Source organism: Mya arenaria, chromosome 4 (assembly GCF_026914265.1).
Source record: "Mya arenaria isolate MELC-2E11 chromosome 4, ASM2691426v1".
NCBI lineage: Eukaryota > Metazoa > Mollusca > Bivalvia > Myida > Myidae > Mya > Mya arenaria.
In genome coordinates this window covers 21611730-21636709 of record NC_069125.1, presented here as the reverse complement: position 1 = coordinate 21636709, position 24980 = coordinate 21611730, and the positions used below count along the sequence as shown (strand labels likewise).

Genomic DNA, 24980 nt, shown 5'->3' with positions numbered 1-24980 from the left:
TGCAAAACAAGCATCAAGGCAAGGTTCACCAACAAACATCAAATTAAGCGTCCCTGAAGCATACAGCTGGATAAAGAAACTAACAAAAAAACAAATTTGTAAGAGACTTTGAAGTATATAAACTTGAGCACAATTTTGAATATGGGGAAATTAACACCACAATCAAAACATATAGTACAAATACACTAAAAGATAAAGTCTACACACGACTTCGTTTAGGAACCAGTATGCTAACTGCTGAGAATTATACAAATACTGACTACTGTAACCAATGCGGAGACAAAGAAACATTCCATCACATTTTCTTGAAATGCCCATCATATAAGGAACAACGAGATAACCTGAAAATAGAACTTCTGAAACTAAATATGCCATTCATCGACAGGTATCATCTGCTGTTTCCCGAACCTGATATTACAGAGAAGGTAAGGGAAGCAGTGTTTACATACCTGTCGGGAATAAAATACCTAAACAAAATTTAATACCACACAAAACAAAAGGTCCTATAAGAAATAGGGTCTGTTGAAACAACGAACAATTTTACAGTGGTATATCAGCTAGTGGAACCGTGCGCGTGTGGACTGGCCGTACAGCCGGGAAAACTTGTTGGTGTTATCATTGTTCTCGATGCTTTCATACTTAGTCTACATGTATTTGTATTTGTAAGCATGCTCCAATATGTGTCAATATTAACATATATACTTTTATTTCCAGGTCACAAGCTTATTGTTATTGTTCTTTGATATGTTATGTTTGTTTGATATTCATGTCGGAAAATAGCTTATTGAGCTCATATTTCGTGTAAACACATACCCGACTTTAAATAAAGATTCATGCATCTTGTATCTTGCGTATAATTTGGATCTCTTTTAGTAGCTATAAATTATTTCAATGATTTTCAATCTACATTATGGTGACAAAACATTTATACTTGCGCTCTCACATCCAAAGTTTATTTATGGGACAGTAAATACTAACACCCAATTGGATTGAAAATGGCTGATGCATATTGCATCTGCCGGAATTTATTTTGAAAAGGACTAGTGCATTTGCAACCCAGTCCGCATAACTTGTATAATAATGATTACATAATAGTGTAAGTAATGGGTAAAAGTCCCATAAAGTTGGACGTATAAGAAAGTCCAATATAATTAATGTACATAATCACAAAGCAAATTGTACAGGCAGAGAGGAGGCGGGGAGGAAAGGTGGAAAAATCGACAGCGAATTTGCAGCGTGCAATCTGCATGAGCTTGGAAAATAGAAATCGCAGGTTTCGCGGCACTGTGGGTACAAAATTACTCCTTTGGCGAATATCCCGTCAACCGATGGGAGTAAAACTCCCCCTTTGGCTTTCGAAATTCTGTTTAAGTCACACTAGGGGATGTGACGGGGTCAAGCCATAATGCAGCCATTATAGGGCGCGGGCAGACATTCATAAACTCAACAATGACAACAACAACAGCGGCTAAACTGAATTTACTTGAAAAACAGCAACTGTTCATACATGTTGACATCATTAATACGAGGTATTGGTTTATTTATAAAGTACAAACAGTCATTCTACTTGCTAAGTGTTCATGTTTATTGGAATTTTCGAAGTGATCAATTAAAATTGGAACATAAAAGTGACAACAAAATGTTGTTTGCCTTTTTGGCTCACTCTCAAAAACTAAATAATAAAAAGTAAATTTAATTTGAGAGTGAGTTAACTCATCGTAGTCAAGCGAGAGCGAAATGAGATTGAGAATGCACAACTGGTTGCAGGTAAACTTTAAAAAGCAAAAAAAAACCCTAAAAGCTTTAAACTTGCAAAACAACGATAGGCCTACCAAACTTTATGAAACTGGTAAAGAGTTAAAAAAGTTAGACCTTAGGGCCGTGTTTTTCTTACCTATGCCTCTGTAGAGACCTTATAGGGCCTGATTTTATACTCTTCCTGTATTAACCTCTAATTAATGGATGCAGAAAAAGACATAGTCGTGGCATAGGCATAAATGAAGGTAACTTTAACGATAAAATGTATATGTTATCTTAATTGTCTGGGAGTAGAATACAATTTGTTATTGGTCCCAGACTGAATCAAGCATTTTGTTCACATTTTACACCCTTTAAGTGTTCATGGGGATCTGAATGCGTCTTAGTCTGGTTCCCTGTTTACTGATATTTCATACCGATAACGATAGTGTTAGGGGAAGGAACTCCAGACTAAATGCGTCTCTCTTTCCCGACACAAAGATAGTTACATCCCTTAGTTTGTGTTTTGCCATTTCTTAAACTGTATCCTGGATGTACCAATTACCGGTACAAACATATCAGGTAAGTGAATTCATTTTTTATTGCAAGAAGTATTTTTGATACGACTTTTCTATGCCCTAAATACTTGTTCTGAAAAGATCCACATATGCTTCAATTATTATACCGTCTAGGATGTGTTTCGGAAATGGTGTACTGGCTAAGGTCACAAATCCGAACACTTTTTGATGTTTTTTACAATTATCTTGGAGAGTTTATGTTGTAGTAAGTTAAACTTTCGTATGAAACATCTTTGGTTCATGTGAAAACAGCTGTCAAAGTACAGATTCACGATCTCGTCAATTTTATGTCGAAAATCTTTCATTTTATGGACAGTAAATCACCCTTCAAATTATGCTATGGAGGGCACAAATACCGAACACTTGAAAATCGAAAATACATGGCCATACAATTATAATTAAAAAGTATGCTATATTAAATAAACACTTAGCTGCAAAGTGATTTATTGTTTCCGAGTTTTTTTTCAAAACATTCCCTTCAAATGTAAACCGTGACTTCTATTTATAAATATCTTGAATGTAGGTCAACATAACTGCAAAACCTAAAGATGCGCGTGCGCCCTCTGACGTCATTCCCCCATGTGCTTTGTTTTGATCTTTAAGCGTATAAACATTAAATGGCATTTTTTAGAAAAATACTTAACAAAACAAGATGAAACTTCGCAAGTGTGACCAAGGCAAGCCTCTGTATTGATCTAGATCATCGAATAATCAATCACGGTAAACAAACACGTGTTTTAGCCGGTGTTTGGGATTTGTGCCCTGTTCAGAAATGTACCGTCAACCAGTAGCTGTAACTACCAAATGGAGCAAATCATTGGCTACACTTTCGTTGACATGTATTCGTCAGAAACCAATTGTAACAGCATCCGGTATAAGTTTGCAAATCAGGTTTACTTGCAAACTTAGATTTTTTATTATCTTAGATATCAACTTCAAAAGCGACACATAGAAAGTTTGCCCATTAAATAAGAAATATTTAAAGTAAAATTAAAAAAAAAGTTTTAAGAAATATGAAAATTTTAATTCCAAAATTGATTTCTCCCCTTGGCCACCAATTGGATTTTAGGTCTCCCGCGGGGCTTTGGCAAACTCCAATTGGAATATTTTCCATATGAGCCGAAACAGGGGAAAAAATCAGCAATTTGAAAAAAATCAAATATTACAATTTGGAACAGAAAATTACATTTCTATGTATGTCTGTAGTACTAGATTCATAAACATAATTAAAATCTAATAAATAATCAAAAATTATGGTTTTGTAAAAACGGCTCTCGATTTGGGGAAAATTCCAATTGGAGAATTCCACAGTCAATTTCTATTGATAAAAGCCACCAATTGGAGATCACAGAAGTTGGTGATCACAGAAGTTGGAGGAATCACCAGTTGGAGATTTCCACCATATAACATCTGCTGGGGAGAAATAAAGTTGGGATATATACATGTCATGATATTATTGCTCATTAATTTAATATTGTAGATTATTCAAGAAAATAACATTGCAAGATGTTACCTGATTTCGAGTATTACATCGGTGTTTTCACTTGTGACGTTGTGTGCAATCTAAAACAGTGATCTTATATACAACTGCGTCAGATTTGCGAATTATTTATCCTTTTCTGAAGCCTTGTGGTCCTAGATGCTCGAAAATATTAAATAATTTTAAAAAGAATAACTTACTAATTTTCATTTCCTGGTGAGCTCAATTTGTGTCTTTCAGTTAATTGAATAGGTTAGAGAACACCATCTTATATTGTCAGTAGGTACATTAAACTATGTTGACTTAGTGACAAACTTAATTTGATCACCCCAATTTAAAGAAAAAATCCTTTCGATGTGTATCTTTTATCCTATGCAAAAGTGGCTTCTTTTTATTATTTCGTTTCCATCACTCACGGTATGTTATTTTTCTTGCCATATGAAAAGGGTACATATATGTATGTTAGCACTATCACGAACCTATTATAGGTTAAACACTTATTTATAAGTCAGTGATATTATTTATAAATGTTCTATAATATTGTGTATTGACTTAATACTTTGTAAAAAATAAGCTCAACAATCATTCTTTGTTTCAGAATTTATCCATTTCAAATGATTCTTTGAAAAGGAGCCATTTTCTCAGTTCACTTATTGTCAGGGTTTAGGAGCTGTAGCTAAAAGCAGTGACGAAATTCGTTTACACTCTTAAATTGTGCTCAGTTACATTGAACACCTGCCATAACTGAATGATAGCTTTACATTGATAAATAAGAAGTAAATATATCCAAATACTATTGCAAGGGGTATTTTTTTTGCAAAAGTGTATAGCCCTTCACGCAATTCATGATAGTTTAAAAACTCATGTCTTGAATGTCATTATCTTTGATCAAGTATACATTCTAAGCATTAGGAATGATATTGTTCATATTGTTTCATCCTGCTACCTGTTTGCATGTTTTTGTTCGTTTATCAAATATACGCATGTACTTTGCTTATCATGTCCACGTGTTTGTGAATGGAGGATAAAGATACTGTAATAATGTTTCAAAGATGAATGCTAGATCGTTAAACACGTTGATTAAATATTAACATATTTTTAAATCACATTTACGAGGTTAGGCGAAGATTTTGTGATGGATTTTATATTTGCTACTGTACAATAGGGGAGGTTACTACGTAGGAGACGAACATTTTCTTAAACTGGTTTAGCAGTCAAATCAAGAAGGACCTACTCTGGTGACCTCAGACGAGAACATTCGTATAAAAAATGGATTGAAATGGACAATCATAAAATTTTGGGCTATGGACTTATTGAAGACAACTGTATGGTAAGTCTAAATGCCGTTTGTTTTCATGATGGTTTAAATGATAAGAATTGTTTGTTATTTTTGATCACGCACAGGTATCCCCCCCCCCCCCCCCCACACACACACATAGTGACATTACTCCTCAAAGCTTTGTCTGCTTTTTCCCCGCAAAATTTCCCCGGGAATGGGCGTTACCTAGGTATGTTGTCCGCTCTCTAACTTGAACATTTCTCATCCAATTTCCACCAAACTTCATGAAAGTGTTTGTTGGTGAAATATCTAGGTCAAGTTCGATAACCAGCCAAATCGCTTTAGGCACTCCAGAGTTATGGCCCCCTGAATTTGTCAAAATTGGCCATTTTAGCTTTGTCCGCTCTCTAACTTGATCATTTCTCATCCAATTTCCACCAAACGTCATGAAAGTGTTTGTTGGTGAAATATCTCGGTCAAGTTCAATAACCAGCCAAATCGCTTTAGGCACTCCAGAGTTATGGCCCCCTGAATTTGTCAAAATTGTCCATTTTAGCTTTGTCCGCTCTCTAACTTGAACATTTCTCATTCAATTTCCACCAAACTTCATGAAAGTGTTTGTTGGTGAAATATCTAGGTCAAGTTCTATAACCAGCCTAATCGCTTTAGGCACTCCAGAGTTATGGCCCCCTGAATTTATCAAAATTGGCCATTTTAGCTTTGTCTACTCTCAAACTTGAACAGTTTTTATCCGAATTTCACCAAACTTGCAGTAATAAATGTTTGTTGGTATATATTCTTGGCAAAGTTCTATAACCAGCCAGCTCTTCAGGATTATGGCCCTTGAATTGGTCAAAATTGGCCATTTTTGCTTTGTCCACTGTCTAATTTGAACAGTTATCATCTGATCTTCACCAAACTTGCTGAAAATATTTGTTGGTAAAATAAATCGGTCAAGTATGATAATCAGCCAAATGCCCCGAAGCACTTCAGGATTACTGCCCTTGCCATTTAAGCTTTGTCTACTCTCTAACTTGAACAATTCTCATCTGACCTTCACCAAACTTGCTGAAAATGTTTGTAGCTATAAAATCTTTACCAAGAATGTTTGCCGGTATAAATGCTTTGCCAAGTACACACTGATTGTCTCTTGGGTACGATTAAGGATGAATTTAGAATCCAAGAAATTATTGATGGGCGTATTTTGTGAGTGTCACTCTTGTTCTTCTTTCATCTTGTCAATTTTGTCCAGTTGTAATCATTAACAATATGGCTAAAGCAACAACAACATTAATAGTGTTGTTTTTTTTGTGAAATTTACTGCCTTACTGCCTTCTTCCCTAGTGAAAACTTGTCCATTTTTCACCATATTTTATGTTTTCCAAATTTGATAAGTGGAGATTTCATAACATTAATGAATAAAAAATCTTGACAAGACTTACTATAAATTAACAAAATAATATATGCATAAAAATCTTTAAAACATGTAGTATATCAAATTAGCACAAGCCCACAACCCTGCACTGGTGAAAATTATGTCATCTGGGCTTGTTCTAATTCTAAATATGCCAAGCAATAGAGTAATAATTCAGGCTTGTTCATCCCGAACTATAATTTCGATGATATATTTTGCCATTAAAATCTAAATTAGATATTTAAGCCTGATTTTGTATTTTTCCCAATGTCAACTTTTTTTCCCAAATTGTATTGTACAGGTGGTAAAAATAATTCCATAAAATACACTAACTAGATATTTTCAATCCTTTACCTAACATAAGTAGAGTAAAGGATTATGAGTTTTTGTACAAGAATAAAATTACAAGTACGGTACCAGGTATTGTCAAAAAACATTTCTTCTATTAATAAACAGCAACGTGAGTGGAACCGATTACCAATAGTCAAACCAGTGTGTGTATACCATGTGATGAATTACGTCATATATGCTACGTCGGAAGCAACATTTTGCTTAAAATGAACACTTAAATCAAAGATACCTTTTCTTTTACACCACCATTTTAAATGAAACAAAGGGCAGTCTATGCCGCTTAAAGAGCCCCGCATTTATTTTATTACCGACATTTGATAAAGTCATTAGTTTCATCAAACACTTTGACAAACTCCTTTTCAAATTCATGTTTTGACAGTGCTCCGTCAGACGGCCGTATTGTGAAAAGGTTTGTCGAAGTGTTTAAAGAAATTAAACTCGCAATCAAACTCTTGTAAATGGCCGAAAGCAAGGCTCCATAGGTGGCGTAGACTGCGATTTGTTTCATTTAAAATGGTGAAGAAATAGTAAAGTTATCTTTGTTTAAAGTCTTTTTTCAAATCAAAATATTGCCTTCTGACGTAGCATAATTTATGACGCAATTTATCACGTGGTATACACACACTGCTAACAGGAACTGATTCCCAACACTTTAGTTCTTTAAGCATTCTGTGCAACTCTCCAAACTTGCCCCAGGTTCTGAAGTAAAAAAAAAATGACCTAATAAATATTCTGCTTTGTGGCATGTTATTAAATGCTTGATCAACACATATCCACTGAATATTATATATCTTAAAATGTCTGACCTCATCAAATGCAAAAGAATCAGTTACTACAATTCAAAAAAAGATTTTGGAATTAATTTTCTGTCACATAGCTTAGACTTTAAAATTCTAATTAGCTCTTAAAACATGATTTAACATAAATCATATATGCACATGCCACTAGACCAATACAAGTTAAAAGGCCATAAATCACTGATTGTGTAAATCACTGATGGTGCAATCAATTGGAAACAAATGGAAATATTACTAGATTTTGATTGGATGCCTCCATTCAGAGTTTATTATATTGGTCAGGATTTTGATCCAATCAGATTGTTTGTTATACCTAATCTGATGACAAAACAATTTTTAGGCAGAGCTAAATTAGTCCCACCCAATCAAGAAAGGAACATTACTTTGAATTTGTGTCATTAAGAAACAAAACTATCTTCCATATTTCTGTATATTTTCTAAGCATTCTCGTTCATTTAGAATGTCAAGTCTCATCTTTGATCCCATTTCTAAATGTAAATAAAATCCCGTATTGCTGTTAGCATTTCTTATTACATCATCATATCATTTTATGTTTAAATAATTGCTTTGCTTATTTATTAGACTAGTTAATAGTGAAAACAGACATTGTTTCTGTAATGAATATGGAATTCTTTATAATTGGAGATTTTGGAAATGGAAATTTTAGGGGTTTGCTTTAAGAATGAGGCAATGAAAAATAATAGATTTTACATAAAAAAGTTGCTAAAATTCAAATCTAAATCAAACTCTTTACCTGAAAAAGATTTTTTTTATTCTTGAAGTAGAGATATTTTTTTAAAGAAATTTGAAGAACTTGAGAAAAAGAAATTTTAGAAGAAAATGTTCAGTCATATGATTAAGTGAATGTATCAGTTAGTCAGAGACCTAATGTTCTGCTTTGCTTTGCAAATGCTTTGTCTTTGTAATTGTAGTGCAGTGAAAGTTGTGTTTCTTTTATGAATATATATGGTACTCTTTATAATAGGAGATTTTACTTAATCATACCCTTATTGAACAATTTGTTATAATATAAGGGAATGGTTTTGGGAGGAAAAATGATTATAGTAATAGATTTTATAGTATCAAAAAGGCTATTGATTGAAAGTATTAAATTAAATCTTTATCAAACTCTTCACTTTGATAATAATTTAAAAATTGAATGATTCTAAAAATATCGAGCTATAATATTATGTAATAATTTAAACAAATTTGAAGAGCTTGAGAACCAGAAACTTACAACTTTTAATATTTATTGTAGCATCTTTTCTGTACTAGGTAGTGTCAAGGTTTTTCCTGCAGTCCTACTGTGGGGACATTTAAAAGTGTCTGACAAGTTTATGATATACACAGAATGGTGTCACTGTTTCCCACAAGGATCATAAAAATTAAAGCACTGAAAGTGCTGAGGGACGGTACTGCTGAATGTTGGCAACATCAATGTAACCCTCGGTAGTGTAAATATATGTAATAGGGATTTGAACCATACATCAAACAATAATCTGGAAAGATAACTTTTACACAAAGGCTAAAACAACAACCTAAATGTTCGTCTTTATAATAAAATAAAAACAAGAAATATAGAAGTGCATACCTTTATGAATTGATTGGAAAAATGATTTCCAGAACAATTCAAAACATAACAGGCAAACACATAGACCACTGTGATACCAATGCCTCAACAACCACAAAGCATAATTTAGAGTGTGTGTATATCACAGTGATAAATAACGTAATTTATGCTAATTCAGAAGCAACATTTTGTTTAAAATGAAGACTTAAATCAAAGATAACTTTTCTTTTACTACATCATTGTAAAAAAAAACAATGAACAGTCTATGGCGCTCAAGGAGCCCCTCCTTCGTTCCATTACCAAAGGCAGATACGGCAATACGTTTCATCAAACAATGACAAACAGGTTTCCAAAATGTTTTGACAGTGCTCTAGCCTCTGTCAGAAGGCCCTAATGTGGAAAGGTTTGTTGAAGCATTTTAAGAAACTAAAATCTCAATTGAACTCTGGTGTTTGTTTATTGATCTATATGGGATTGAAAATGAGTAAATTCACAACTGCTAGAAAAGAGAAATTTTTAACAAACAATTATACCAGAGTTTATTAGATTATTTGCAGTTGAATGGAAGGCTTACTTGAATGTATGTAAACAATAAAGTAATTATTAAAGAATTAATGACTGTTGACAGGTGAGGTGTGCTCAAGTTGTTCAGACAGCAACCACATAAAACATACATGTATCAATACATTTGAGGCAAAGAATGGGTCGGTGGCTTGCAAAAAAAAATTAGATACAGATTTTCCTGAATGAAAAGATGCAGCTGACAATTATCACATACTACATGAAAAACTAGAAAGTATACCCATCATAAAAATCTATTGAGTAACATTTGTATTAGACAAGAGAAACATGAAATGAGATCAAAACTTAATCATTTGTGGTTTGGCTATGTGCAAACAATTAAGTATATACATGATACAATTGAAAGAACAATATAAGTTGATATACTTGCAGCGATTTGTACAAACAAATTTCAAAACACATAGTAATACTAATAGTGAATATTTCCAGTTTTTGGACGGTGCCCGCTCAGGGCAGCGTTCATAGTAGGGGCAATCGGCTGAAAAGTAACAAACCGATTTACCGTCTGTCTCGGTCGAAGAATGAGTGCGGTTTTTCAATGCTTAAAACGCCAGTAATATTCAATAGCTTACAAGAACATTAATAATTATGCAATAAATCTATAATTCTAAAGCATAAAGGATATGTTTAAAATACATTACTTAAGAATGCATGATTTATTTATCTTGATTTTTTTCTGCGCGAGCTGACCGTTACATTTAATGACATTGGACTTTTTCCTTTTTTGGCACCAATCAAATTACTTGCTAGAAAATAAATCCGGACTCCAAGCTATACTAGAATAAGGGCCAGTTTTATTAAACTTCGTCTGTTTTGCGTACGAACTTCGTACGATGTATCTCATTTTGTTTAGCCGTTTTATTAAGATTTTCGTATGAACAAGCACCTGTTTCTTTGTAGATCTACGAAAATTTCTACGAAAGCTCTTAGGGTGGCGTACGAACTTCGTACACTAAAAAATGGCCGCCACAACAACAGAAATATTCTATATTGGCGATCTCTCATTTATTTTAACAAAACCAACTGCAAATTTCAAGACAGAAGACGACTCTGTGGAATCTGCAACCCGGTGAGTAAATTAACAAATCGTATCGACGCCGTTTTGACTAAATTTTCAGGGGACGCAATCTCGCGCCAACTGTCAAAATGTTTTGAAAAACAAAATGCTCTTATTTCGATGCATTTCAAGAGTTTTGTTGTGATAAAAACACTGGAATATAGACTGAAATACTATCCAACCATAAGACTCATGGTATATGAATTTTACGGTGTTTTAAGTAAAACAAACAAGCTAAAAACAGACTGATTTTATGACAGTGTTTACACTGATCTGTCATTTCATCTGTCAAAGTTTTTATCATTTTTCTATAACTTGCTTTGACTTATATTTACAAGAGTATCATGTCTCTAATGGTGTTCAGAAATTCTAAATCAACATGGAAGCTTATAAATTTAATAGTTGCCTGGGGGTGGGGTAGTCCAAATAATTGTACGTTGACGGATTTTTTTTAGATTTTTGATATGGCAAATCCTTCACGTACAAATTGTTTAGTATCAAAAGTGGGTAGTTGTTCCGATCAGGATTCCGGGTTAAAGCATATAGCGTCTATAAAATATCATAAAAACAAGAAATATTACCAGATAATGTTATTTTATATTAGTTCCGTACACAAAAATTAAATATCCAACTTATAATAATGAGTTTGACGGCTTTTCTTCATTTCATTCTGTCAAAACATAACGATATATACATGAAGGGCACCTGCAAGGCTTTAGGGCACAGTTTTAAATCGCTCGGAACATTTCGGCCATGGCCGAGTTGTTACGATTGTATAACGAGGTCTATCTCGAACCTTTGTCGGAGGAGGCCGAGTTATTACGATTGTATCGAGTTGTTCCCCTTCGCATAATTGTTGTCTGTGTCAGTCAACTTTCGTTTTATTGGAAAGGTAAACAACTTGTTTTAATGCATTAAATGCTTGTTTAGTGCAAAATAACATTTCACTTACATGGTAAAATATGAATATAACTCTTTATGATCAATTTCAACCATTAAATAATTCACTTAAAACAATTTCAATATTTTTAAAACACCCCCGTTTTTTGCACATTCCCGTTTAGACGTTAGGGATTGGAAGAATCCCGTATAACACGTCTATCATTTTAGACTAGGGGGTGGGGATGCGGCGGGTGGGGTGGGTCAAAAAGTTAGTCCACCTAAATGGCCGTCAACGAGTCTTTTGACAATTTTGTTTTACTATGGCAGACTAGTGACGTCCACCATCCCAACATAAAGTAGCGAACGGTCCTTGCGCAGAGAATCTTCGCGGCCACAATTTTGAAATTATCTCCGTTATAAATTCAAATTTCTACGAAAATATTATTGCCTACTTTTAAACACATATTTATTTATGTCACTATGCCAAAAAACATGTTCAGGTATACATGTGTCGATTTTTTTTATCAAGTGTCCCGATATCTGTAAATCTGGGACAAATCTGACAGGTTGTGTACATGTATAACGGTATTCGTGACCAAGAATATATTTATGTGAAAATAACGACTAATGACAAATTACATCCAGTTTAGATCACTGTCGGGTATATATTGAACAACTTTGTCATTATTATTCAACATCGATGCATAATATAACTATTTATTCTTTCGCTCAGTGTAAAATGGTAGAGAGTTGTAGCGTTACAGGGATACATATGAAATGTCAAAATAATAAAAAAGTATCCCTGATTGCTCATTATTGTAGCTAATCAAAAAGTATTTTTAAAATATCCAGAGCAGCCAGAAGGTAAGCATAAGCTCTATTGGTCACAGTTGGGAGACTTGTTTGTCCCAAACTACATTTTTTTTTCAATTTTCTTGCGGTTCTAAAAACAGTGCAGCTAGTAATGGGACTTGGACTGGGGACTCCCTGTTTGCAAGTTTGTGCTCTATCAACTTGGCTCACAGGCCCTTAAAACTTAAAATAACTTAGAGCTTGCAGTTGAATTGTTCAACCAGCTCTACAAACTGTTCCTGATAACTTAATTTGCAAACAATCTGACCTGTGTGGGTTAGTACTGGGACACACTCATGAACGGTATAATATTAGTACGGTAAACCTGGGTGCAAAAGTTGGACAGGTTCAGATCTTGAACCCCATGACTGATGAATACTTGAGCTCAAGCAATGGCTTTATTAAAACAGAAACCACCTTGCATTTAAAGAAAAATGTCAACCATATTTTAAAGCTGCACTCTCACAGATTTAACGTTTCGACAACTTTTTTATTTTTTTGTCTTGAAACGAGCCAATTTTTGTGAGAATCCATGGAAACCAGTGATATAAGACTGCTGACAAAAAATCAGATCGCAGATTTTTATATTTAAGTTAAAAAAAAAATGATGTTTTATGCATTTTTCTTAAGCCAAAAAACATTAATTTTCGAATGGAAATATGAAAATCTACGATCTGATTTTTGTCAGCAAACTTATATCATTGGTTTGCAGATATTTATGCAAAAATTTGCTCTTTCCAAGACAAAAATTAAAAAAAATTGTAAAAATGGTTTACCTGTGAGAGTGCAGCTTTAAGCTTCAGAAAGAGCCTGTTTATAAATAAATAGATTATTATCCCCCGCCTATGAAATAGGGAGGGGGATATTGAAATGGCGTTGTCTGTCCGTCCGTCTGTCCTTCCTTCCGTCCGTCCTTCCTTCCGTCCGTCCGTCCGTCACCTGCGTTTTCTCAGTAACTAGCCGGTATCATTTCATGAAACTTAAAATAAATATGAACCACTATACTGGAATGATGCCCGTCCAAAAAAAATTCGATTGGTCAATTGTCCTTCCCATGCCAAAAAAGGTTCGCTAAAGCTAAGCTAAAAGCTTAGCTAAAAGCACAGCTAAAAGCATAGCTAAAAGCTTAGCGGTATTGGCCCGAAAAAGCGCAGCTTTTTTTTTATATAAAAAACGCAGCTTTTTGGAAAAAAACAACAGCTGCTGCGCTGAAGCTATGCTTTTTTGCCAAAATAGCTTAGCTAATTTCTTAAAAAAGCTCAACTCTTGGTGATATTGGACAAAATAGCTTAGCTATTTTTATGAAAAGCGCAGCTTTATGGCGGTATTGGCCCAAAAGCTTAGCTTTTTCTAAAATAGCTTAGCCAATTATGAAAAGCGCAGCTTTATGGCGGTATTGGCCCAAAAGCTTAGCTTTTTATACCCCCGAAGGGTCGTATTATGTTATGGCCTCCATCGTCTGTCCGTCTGTCTGTCCGTCTGTCCGTCCGTTAGCAATTCCGTGTCCGGGCCATAACTTGGTAACTAATAAAGCGATTTTCAAATAACTTTATACAAATCATCACTACATTAAAAGGATGTGTCGCGCGCAATTTCCAAGTCCATACCTCAAAGACTAGAATCACCATGGGGGTGCGTTAGCAATTCCGTGTCCGGGCCACAACTTTGTCACTAATAAAGTCATTTTCAAATAACTTTATACAAAGCATCATTACATTAAAAGGATGTGTCGCGTGCAATTTTCAGGTCCATACCTCAAAGACTAGAATCACCATGGGGGGCGTTACAACTTTGTCACTAATAAAGTCATTTTCAAATAACTTTATACAAAGCATCGTTACATTAAAAGGATGTGTCGCGCGCAATTTCCAGGTCCATACCTCAAAGACTAGAATCACCATGGGGGGGCGTTAGCAATTCTGTTTCCGGGCCATAACTTGGTAACTAATAAAGCGATTTTCAAATAACTTTATTCAAATCATCACTACATTAAAAGGATGTGTCGCGCGCAATTTCCAGGTCCATACCTCAAAGACTAGAATCACCATGGGGGTGCGTTAGCAAATCCGTGTCCGGGCCACAACTTTGTCACTAATAAAGTCATTTTCAAATAACTTTATACAAAGCATCATTACATTAAAAAGATGTGTCGCGCGCAATTTCCAGGTCCATACCTCAAACACTAGAATCACCATGGGGGGCGTTAGCAATTCTGTGTCCGGGCCACATCTTTGTTACTAATAAAGTGATTTTCAAATAACTTTATACAAATCATCACTACATTAAAAGGATGTGTCACATGGAATTTCCAGGTCCATACCTCAAAGTCTAGAATCACCATGGGGGGGACGTTAGCAATTCCATGTCCAGGCCATAACTCAAAGACTAGAATCACCATTGGGGGGCGTTAGCAATTCTGTGTCCGGGCCACATCTTTGTTACTCGTTCGTTAGCAATTCCGTGTCCGGGCATAACTTGGTAACTAATAAAGCGATTTTCAAATAACTTTATACAAATCATCACTACATTAAAAGGATGTGTCGCGCGCAATTTCCAGGTCCATACCTCAAAGACTAGAATCACCATGGGGGGCTTTAGCAATTCTGTGTCCGGGCCACGTCTTTGTTACTCGTCCGTTAGCAATTCCGTGTCCGGGCCATAACTTGGTAACTAATAAAGCGATTTTCAAATAACTTTATACAAATCATCACTACATTAAAAGGACCTCAAGCCGAATCTTCTTCGGGCGTATAATGCTCCGTTTCGCGGTGCTCTTGTTCTAAAATAGCTTAGCTAATTATGAAAAGCGCAGCTTTATGGCGGTATTGGCCCAAAAGCTTAGCTTTTTCTAAAATAGCTTAGCTAATTATTAAAAACGCAGCTTTATGGCGGTATTGGCCCAAAAGCTTAGCTTTTTGATGGAGCTGCGCTTTTTCTGAAATAGCTTAGCTAATTATGAAAAGCTCAGCTTTTTGGCGGTATTGGCCAAAAAGCTTAGCTTTTTTATCAAAAATAGCTTAGCTAATTATGAAAAGCGCAGCTTTATGGCGGTATTGGCCCAAAAGCTTAGCTTTTTCTAAAATAGCTTAGCTAATTATGAAAAGCGCAGCTTTATGGTGGTATTGGCCCAAAAGCTTAGCTTTTTCTAAAATAGCTTAGCTAATTATGAAAAGCGCAGCTTTATGGCGGTATTGGCCCAAAAGCTTAGCTTTTTCTAAAACAGCTTGCTTTTTCTAAAATAGCTTAGCTAATTATGAAAAGCGCAGCTTTATGGCAGAATTGGCCCAAAAGCTTAGCTTTTGGATGGAGCTGTGTTTTTTCTTCAAAATAGCTTAACTAATTATGAAAAGCGCAGCTTTATGGCGAATGGCACAAAAGCTTAGCTTTTAATGAAGCTTTTCAAATAGCTTAGCTAATGTAGCGCAGCTTTTTTAAAAAAAAACGTAGCTCCTTTTTTCATAAAAAATACCACAGGTGAAGAAAAGGTTTTACAAAAAAACGCACTAAAAACGCACTTGAGTGTATCTAAAATGCGTTTTTTAACAAAAAAAAATAAGCTTAAAACGAACTTAAAGAAAAAAAATGCACTAAGTGTGTTTAAACCGTTTTTTTTTGGTAAAATAACGCACTCAACACACACTTCTGTGCAAAAGGGCCCTAAAAGGTGCGGGGAAAAACTGTGTTTTTTATCTCCAAAAAGCAACTAAAAATTACCTTCAAAAACACACTTCTAGAAAAAGACGCACTCAACTGCGTTTTAAGTGCGCATTTTGGTGTTAAAAACGCAGTTAAACACACTTCAGTAAAGAAGTGCTTAAAACACACTTCCTTTTTACTGATTGAAAGGGAATCTTTTGCACCCAAATTTTATGAAAAAAGCTGTGTTTAAAGTGTATTTTTCTGTGTTAAAAAAGAGCACAAATTCACTCAGGTGCATTTTACCTGCATTAAAAGTGTCCATTTTTACAAAAATATATATATTGAACCATCAAAAATAGAACACATTTGAATAAATACATACACATTTTGCTTAATTTAAATTTCCTAAACATGTCAGTTTGTGTAACATATATTTTTATTATTTCATATTTAATTTAACATGACACTTTGTAACTGGACATAATATATTTACAGACAGACAAACAAGTACATATTTGTCAAATTTAGCAATAATAAAATAACCTTTTACTCAGTGGCAAAAAACAATTGATAGAAAATCATGAAACTGTTAAAGCTACAAATTTGAAAATGACAGTCTCAAGGATCTTTTGTTATATTTTTGTCAAATCTAGAGATTCCTGACAGCTCTGGAATAAAACAGGGTATCATATTTTAAATAAGTAATGACTTTATTAGTACTTAACTTAAATTGATTGACCCAATTTGGCCAGTTTCCAATAACTGGTAAGCCATGTGGCAGATGGCAGTTTTATGACCCCTCCAAAAACAAACACTGTAATCATTTGTATAGCTTCAAAGGTGCTAGTGTGCATATGTATGGCAATTTCAGCTTAATATGTTAATATGATATTAACATATATATAAGGATGAAAACAAGTGCATCTTGATAGTTTTAAAACTATGTAAATCAACTATCTGGGACCAATAATCCTACATCCATCTACTATCTACAACAGCATTGTTATTTATAAAAATATGTGCACTAGATTGAAAGTTGACAAATAAAAGTCCAACAAGTAGTCAAGTGTCATAACAGTGAAATTAACAACTGAAATAAAGAATACATACCATGACCTGAGTGCTTTCACATGTCAGTTTATCACAAATCATCCAATAGTGGTATGTCATGTTTCTAATCATAGTTCATATTTACCTGATCTAATGATCATTATTTTACTTCACTAATACCTTTACTATTAATTTGTTTTAATTGGTGTGAATTCATTTATTAATTAAAACATCATCAAAATTATTTTAATGAAATCCCAACAAAATGGCTACCAGTAGCTTTGATTTGAAATTGGCTCCCTAAATGCTGAGATTTAATTGGTCCTTGGTACAATCAGATAAGATCAGGCTTATCATGCATGTTGTAAAATTGGAAAGGAAATGACAAAGAATTTGGTAGTGGCATTACAAGAAATTTAAGGAATAATAATTCTATAAATGTTATTATTACATGCAAGTGATTCTTGCCTTTAAGTAAAATGTGTTCTTTTGATTTAAATAAGAAATTATAATACATTTTTGATTTTTAAAATAAGCTTTCTTTTTATTTCATTATTTTATTTTATTTTAGTTTGAAGGTATATTGATCAATAATAAAATGCTTATTTACTGGTTGATTGATTAATTGATTGTTTGATTGATTCATATTCTTGTATTTATGTGTGTAATTTCATAAATGTTTACTTTATTACACAAAGATACTACTTTTTTTACCTAAACTAAAAGATGCACTTCTTAGTAAAAAGATACACTTAAAATGCACTCTTTAATGACAGTAGATTATCAATAAAACTAAAGATACACTTTTAAAAGGGATGCCAATAAAAAAAGGATGTATCTTCTGTTCCTGCCAAAATATTTATGCCAAAAACTACAGAAACTAGCTCTGAGTAGCAAAAAGTTTAAACATAAACCCAGTTTAATGGCACTTGTTAAATGCCAAAGACAGCCAAAAATTGTCTTAAATTAAATCGAATCAGCATGTACAGAGACAAAAAATAACTTGACCAAAATGGATTCAATTTTAGTTTAAAATAAAAATAAAATAAAATAGAATAATCAGGACCTGACGAGATGGGACACATTTTCAAAACAATTTAAAGGAATTTAGGAAAATGATATATTTTCAGACACCTGAATAAAAAAAACACAAAAAAAATATTTGGAATTTCTATTTAACTGTGTTATAAATAAATAAGAAAATTTTGAAAAGTGAATTTCACAATATAAACCTTTGTTTTTCTCCAAAAGCTTAGTCTTTTGTTTGAAAAGCTTAGTCTTTTGTTTGAAAAGCTTAGTCTTTTAAAGAAATACTAACCCAACTTTAATTTTGGAAAAGACGCAGCTAATATGAAAAAGACGCAGCTTTTATAAGAGGCAGTCTTTTACCTAGTCAAAAGACGCAGCTTTAGCTAAGCTTTGATTTAAAAAACGCATCTTCATAAACAAAAAGCGCAGCTTAGAAGAAAAAACTCAGCTTTTAGAGAAAAAGAACATAGCTTTTGTGCAGCTCTTTTTTAAAAAGCGCAGCTTTGAAGAAAAAGCGCAGCTATTTAGAGAAAAAACCATAGCTTTAGCTAAGCTATTATTAAAAAGCACAGCTTTTGCTAACCTTTCTATAAAAAACACAGCTTTTGCTAAGCTTTTTCAAAATAACTTAGCTAAAAAAACGCAGCTTTTTGAAAAGCATAGCTTTAGCTAAGCTAAAGCTGCGCTTTTTAGAAAGCTGAGCTTTTTTTGGCACGGGTTGGAGTTATTGCCCTTGATTTTTTGAAAAATGCACATTCACAGCCATTTCTCAGTCACTAGCTGGCAGAATTTCATGAAACTTAAAATAAATATAAAATTACTATACTGGGATGATGCCTGTTCATTTTTTTTGGATTGGTCGATTGTACTTGGAGTAATTGCCCTTGATCTTTTGAAAAACTCTCATTTACAGCCATTTCTCAGTAACTAGTTGGTAGAAATTCTTGAAACTTGAAATAAATATGAACCAACATACTGCGATGACGCCTGTTTATTTATATTTTGGATTGTGTAATTTCTATATGAGATCTTTGCCCTTGATTTATTAAAAGATCCATGTTTGCAGCCTTTTCTATGCAACTAGCTGGTAGAATTTCATGACACTTGGAATAAATAAGAACCAACATACTGTGATGATGCCTGTCTATTTTTCTTTTGGATTGGTCAATTTTCCTTAGAGTTATTGCCCTTGATTTATTAAAAAAAAATCATTGTTTGCAGCCGTTTCTCAGTAATTAGCTGCTAGAATTAAATGAAAATTGAATGTAATATGAACCAACATCCTGCAATGAACTTCTTCGGTGAATTTCTATGGCTACATTTTTATCTCAACTATTGAGTACGTTCTCAAAAACGGAGTACGACTTTTATAATTTGGCTCGGAAAGGGATAAACCAATGTGCTTATCTTATTATTTCTGAGATTTTTTTAACCTTCAAGCACAAACAAGCCATCAAGCACAAACAAGCCATCGTTGGCGGGGGATATCTTTTTACTGAAAATGCTTGTTCATTTTTCATTTCAGATCTTGACATGGATCCTAGATGCTGGTAACTAGGCGGGACGGATTGTTTCACAGAACTGCAGGTTTCTGGATGGGTAACTAAATTTCCATATTCTTGGTTTACTTGTGTTATTTATAAGCAAGATAATTTAAATACACCACAAGAGCAAATCAAGTGGAAATCGTGCATTATGTATGTATTAACAGTCAGTTTGTAGATTTTTTTTTTACCAAATCTCAATTTAATACAAACTTTTAAGCTTATCATGCATATAGTTTGATGCACATTCTATAATTATAATATTAAAGATGTGCAGCATATATATGGAATGATCCACATCACTGGATACTGTATATATGTAACATTGCATGTGAAAATGCATAGCAACAAGTGATATAAGACTGCTGAAAAAATCACATTGCAAGTTTTCATATTTATTTTCAAAAATTGATGTTTTATGCATTTTTCAAAAACCTTAATTTGCGACAGAAATATGAAAAACTGCGATAAAATCTTTTGTCAGCATTCTTGTATCGCTGGTTTTCAGATGTTTACACAAAATTGGCTCATTCCTGGACAAAAGATAAAATATTATCAAAACTGTTAATCTGTAAGACTGCAGCCTTAAAGAAAACAAAAGAAATAAAAAGGGTTTTTAATGATTTCTAGCAGATAAATCTGTTGTCAAAGAACCAAATTCAAGGTATCATTATAGCCGTCTGTCATGTCAGAGACAATGCACTAATGTTATTGTATAATATTTGTATATGATGTATAGGTCCTAATTATTAGGTCTATAAATCCGGCTTTAAGAGATTTTGAGTTGTGCCCTTTATCTAACTGAGAAAACAACAGATGCTATATTATACATATTTTACAAGTGGCTCTGTGAAATATTCTGTGACTGTTAAAAGGTGTAAATTTAAAATATCTTGTATGTACTCAATTTTTTTTTTATCATTATTTTTTTTGCTCTTAATTTTTTGTTTGTTTTTCGTTTCAGAGACTCAGCGCCATGTCACAAATACTTCAGAACCTAGAATGAAAGTTACCGAAAGAGCAAATAGACTTTCCAATCTCTACAAAATTCATCTTAACTGTTTTTCAAGGTGATACTTGAGACTACCAAAGACATTTCAAGGACAGAATTCACAAAACAGTTTATGCCACCATCTCATATCAAAGGATTGTGCTTGAGTTGAACAGCCTTCAAACAGAAACTGTTTCAACACCTTCAATGGATTCGTTCTGATTCAGTTTACTCTTGCTGTGATCTGAGCAACTATTTACATCAGTTCAACATTGTAAATTGTTTAAACTTGAAAATTCTGTCTTCTTGCAACTCACATGAATCTATTTACTGTGGACTTTGATGTTGACTCTATACAGGAAAAAGAGACCATCTTTATACATGCTGGCATATCATTTAAAAAGGAAACAAATTTTATAACCAACATACTGCACTGTTATGTCATCCAAGGACTCAGCTACTGACTCAATTTATAAATACTTCAAAGGAAAAAAATGTCCTGTCAATGTAATTACTGTTGTGCATAATAAGACATTTTTTTATTATGCCCCCCCTTGGAAGAAGAGGGGTATATTGCTTTGCACATGTCAGTCGGTCGGTACCGTCTACCGTCTGTAGACCAAAGCTTGTCCAAGTGATAACTCAACAATTCCTGGATGTATGGTCTTCAAACTTGACATGAAGGTTGGGCCTGACCAGTAGATGATTTTATGGCTCATCGGGTCAAAGGTCAAGGTCACAGTGACCTTGAATGGTAAATTAATTTTAAAGCTTTTCCAGTAGATGACCCCTATTGTTTTTGGGGATCATCGAGCCAAAGATCAAGGTCACAGTGACCTTGAATGGTAAAAGGTTGTCCAAGTGATAAATCAACAATGCCTGCACCCATGGCCCTCAAACTTGACTCGGAGGTTGGGCCTTACCAGTAGATGACCCCTATTGATTTTAGGGGTCAAAGGTCAAGGTCACAGTGATCTTGAAAGCAAATTCGACAATTCCTGGACCAATGGTCATCAAACTTGACATAAAGGTTGGGCCTGACCAGTAGATGACCCCTCTTGACTTTGAGGGTCATCGAGCCAAGGTCAAGGTCACCATAACCTTTAATGCATAAAAGATAACAAATCTTCTCCCAGTGATATCTCAACAATGCCTGAACCTATGATCATCAAACTTGACATGGAAGTTGGGCCTGACAAGGAGATGATGCTTATTGATTTTAGGAGTCATTGGGTCAAAGGTCAAGTTCACAGTGACCTTGAATGCGAAAATGTTTCAAGTGATAACTTGACAATGCCTGTACCCATGGCCCTCAAACCTGACTTGGAGTTGTGTCTGACCTGTAGATGACCCCTTTTCATTTTAGGGGTCATCGGGTCAAACGTCCAGGTCACAGTGACATTGATTGAAAAAAGCTTGTCTGTGTGATAACTTGTCAATGCCTGAACCCATGTCCCTCAAACTTCACATTTAGATTTTTGTAGACCAGCTGATGACTCATATAGATTTTGAGGTCATAGACGCAAAGGTCATGATCATAACACACTCTATCCTCACACTTTGAATGGTCATAATCTTAAAACTGCCTCAATGGCATCCAATGTCAATGACTAATCAGCTGTCATTTCGGTCCATGCTTATTTCATTCAATTGTTCATATAATCCTGACATCATGGCGCTCAGGTGGGGGCATAATGTTTGACAAACATATCTTGTTGATACTTGGCTCATTTCTCACATGTAGCTGTAACATTTTGGGCAACTTCTCATTTATTTTGTTTAAGACATTTTTCATCCAGCTCATCTAAGCCTAAGTTAGTGTTCATGTTAACTTTTATGACTGCCTGTTTATTGTACTTTTTATAAATTATTTCCAATGACTTTTTCTCAAGAACCATTCGGCTAAGTATGTCTCCTCCTGAAATAGATTAATTCTTTTAGCTCAAGTTGTCTGTCTGTCCGTCCGTCACAAATTGTGTCTGCTCCATGTCTCTTTAACCTTTTGAAGGATTTGATGTAATTTCCCACAAATGTACACCATATTGAGAGGAAGGGTTTATTATTATAACTGTTGAGCAGTTTCTGAACTTGACTGTATTATATCTTGCATTTACCTCAAGCTGTTAAGTGAACAATAAAACATTGACCAATACAAGGAACTAAACCTTCTAGGTCACCATTTTGGAATAAAGTAATATTTAAAGCTCATATTTCCATAAGAATCTGCTCATATACAGTTTAAATAGCTGATACAAGTATATCATTTCAATATAACATCAGATCCTCCACTGTTTTATGTTTGCAACATTTTTTTTAAACTGATTTTAAAAAGTCATGATATATAAATCATTTATATATCATGACTTTTATGAACAAATACCAAACAGCAACTCACAGATCTATACTCATTTGGGCAGATTTGTAAATCCAAGAATTGTCATTTGATATTCAATGCTTTTTGGCAAATTGGGGCATTTTCTGTCACATTAAAATCAATATTAACAATAAATCTCCAACTTCAATATTCTCATATTTTTGTGCCCATTCTTTACCAATTATTTGTTTGTCTATTGGTATACATGTATGTTTATTTATACTGTTTGTCAAAATAATGAATGAATAAAATGTTTGAAATATTTTATTTGTTCATAACTTATTTAATATGACAAAAAGATGACTGCATTTTGTTTTATTTCACATCATGATCACTCATAGAGCGAGACTTGAAGAAGTATAGTGATATAGCCACATGTGTTTGTCTGACTTTCTCCTACCCAAGAGGGCATGTGTTTGAATCCCAAGTTGGAAAACACAGTTCAAAGGTCAGTTGATGTATCCTGATTGTAGGCAAAGAGAAACACTCTATGATGGGCACCTTTACCAAGGTTTTTCTTTGTTAATTCTGTTTTGCCGAGGTTTGTGTTGATTCGGTTGTTTAAGGGATAGCTGTAAAAAGTACAAGATGTCCAGTTGTTGAAGTTTATTTGAGAAGTAAAGGTAGCAGTATGATCTATATACAATACAATATAAATGTTTCAATATCTAAAACATGAAAACTTACAATTCATTATTAACATAAAGTGATAACTTCATGGGGAAAACTCGCTTGATATATGAGAGTACCAAATGAGGAAAACATGCTAAGTAATTACAATATACTTGAATTAAATGAAAAAGGTATCTTTGACATAATTATATATTCAAGTTATTTACAAATCAAATAATCACTAAAAAGCATTAAATAAAATATTACATAGAAAATAAGTCAACGATCTTTATCAAATCAAATAAGAAATGTTTAAAAGAAAAATACAACAAAATAGTTCTTACCTGTAAAAAGTACATGATGTCCAGTTGTTGAAGTTTATTTGAGAATTAAAGGTAGCAGTATGATAAGGGACAAGATTGTTGTTCCCTTATATACTGCTTGGTTGCCATAAAACAGTATCCATGGCACCTCAACAACTGACCCATCTTGATGGTACATGTTCTGTTGCTTATGTAGTTAATATAGCAAGTTGAAACGAAAATGTCATAAAAATCTCTTTTATATTGTATTTCAAAGGTTACTAGCCATGATTTTCTTATTAGGTTTTATTGGTTTATTACTTTACAGTGACAAAGGTAGTCTAATATTGCTTATTGTCAACTGTTTTATAATTGTTTACCTTGTATACAAATAGCTAAAGAAGAACATTGTCAAATATGGTAAACATCAAATGTGCAAATTTGGTTAAAATAAAATGTGCATTTAATAGTAATATATACAGATATTATTGATAATCAAAGAACATATCAAATATACTAAAACATAGAGACATAAAAACTGAAACAAATTGAACTCTAAAATATAGTAAACACACACATACATAAAACAAATATTATGTGACAAAACCTTGTCACACACCTGTAAAATAGAAGATACATAATTCTTTACTATTATCCATAAAACGTGAAAGTTGTTAGTAAAATCAAAAAGAAATGATCTACCATTTTTTTCAAATACAATTCTTGATAATATTTCTTGTAAAAGTACACATTTATCTTAAGAGATAAAAAAACAACACTACAGTACAAATTTGTTCTGTAAAAGCCATTTCTCAAATTCAAATGAAATGCCTGCCTTGACAGTGATATTTTGTAGTTTG

General features: G+C 33.6%; 1 protein-coding gene and 1 long non-coding RNA gene across 2 annotated transcripts in view; one reads left to right on the top strand and one right to left on the bottom strand.

Moving 5' to 3' along the window:
- The window catches only part of LOC128230585 (uncharacterized), a 319871-nt gene that overhangs the window by 287022 nt on the left and 7869 nt on the right, over positions 1–24980 (bottom strand). The gene's annotated exons all lie outside the window — the stretch shown is intronic.
- LOC128230584 (serine beta-lactamase-like protein LACTB, mitochondrial) overlaps positions 1981–24980 on the top strand; it is a 121836-nt gene continuing 98836 nt past the window's right edge. The window contains 1 exon segment of the mRNA XM_052943001.1: positions 1981–2003. The gene's annotated coding sequence lies outside the window, so the exon portion shown is untranslated.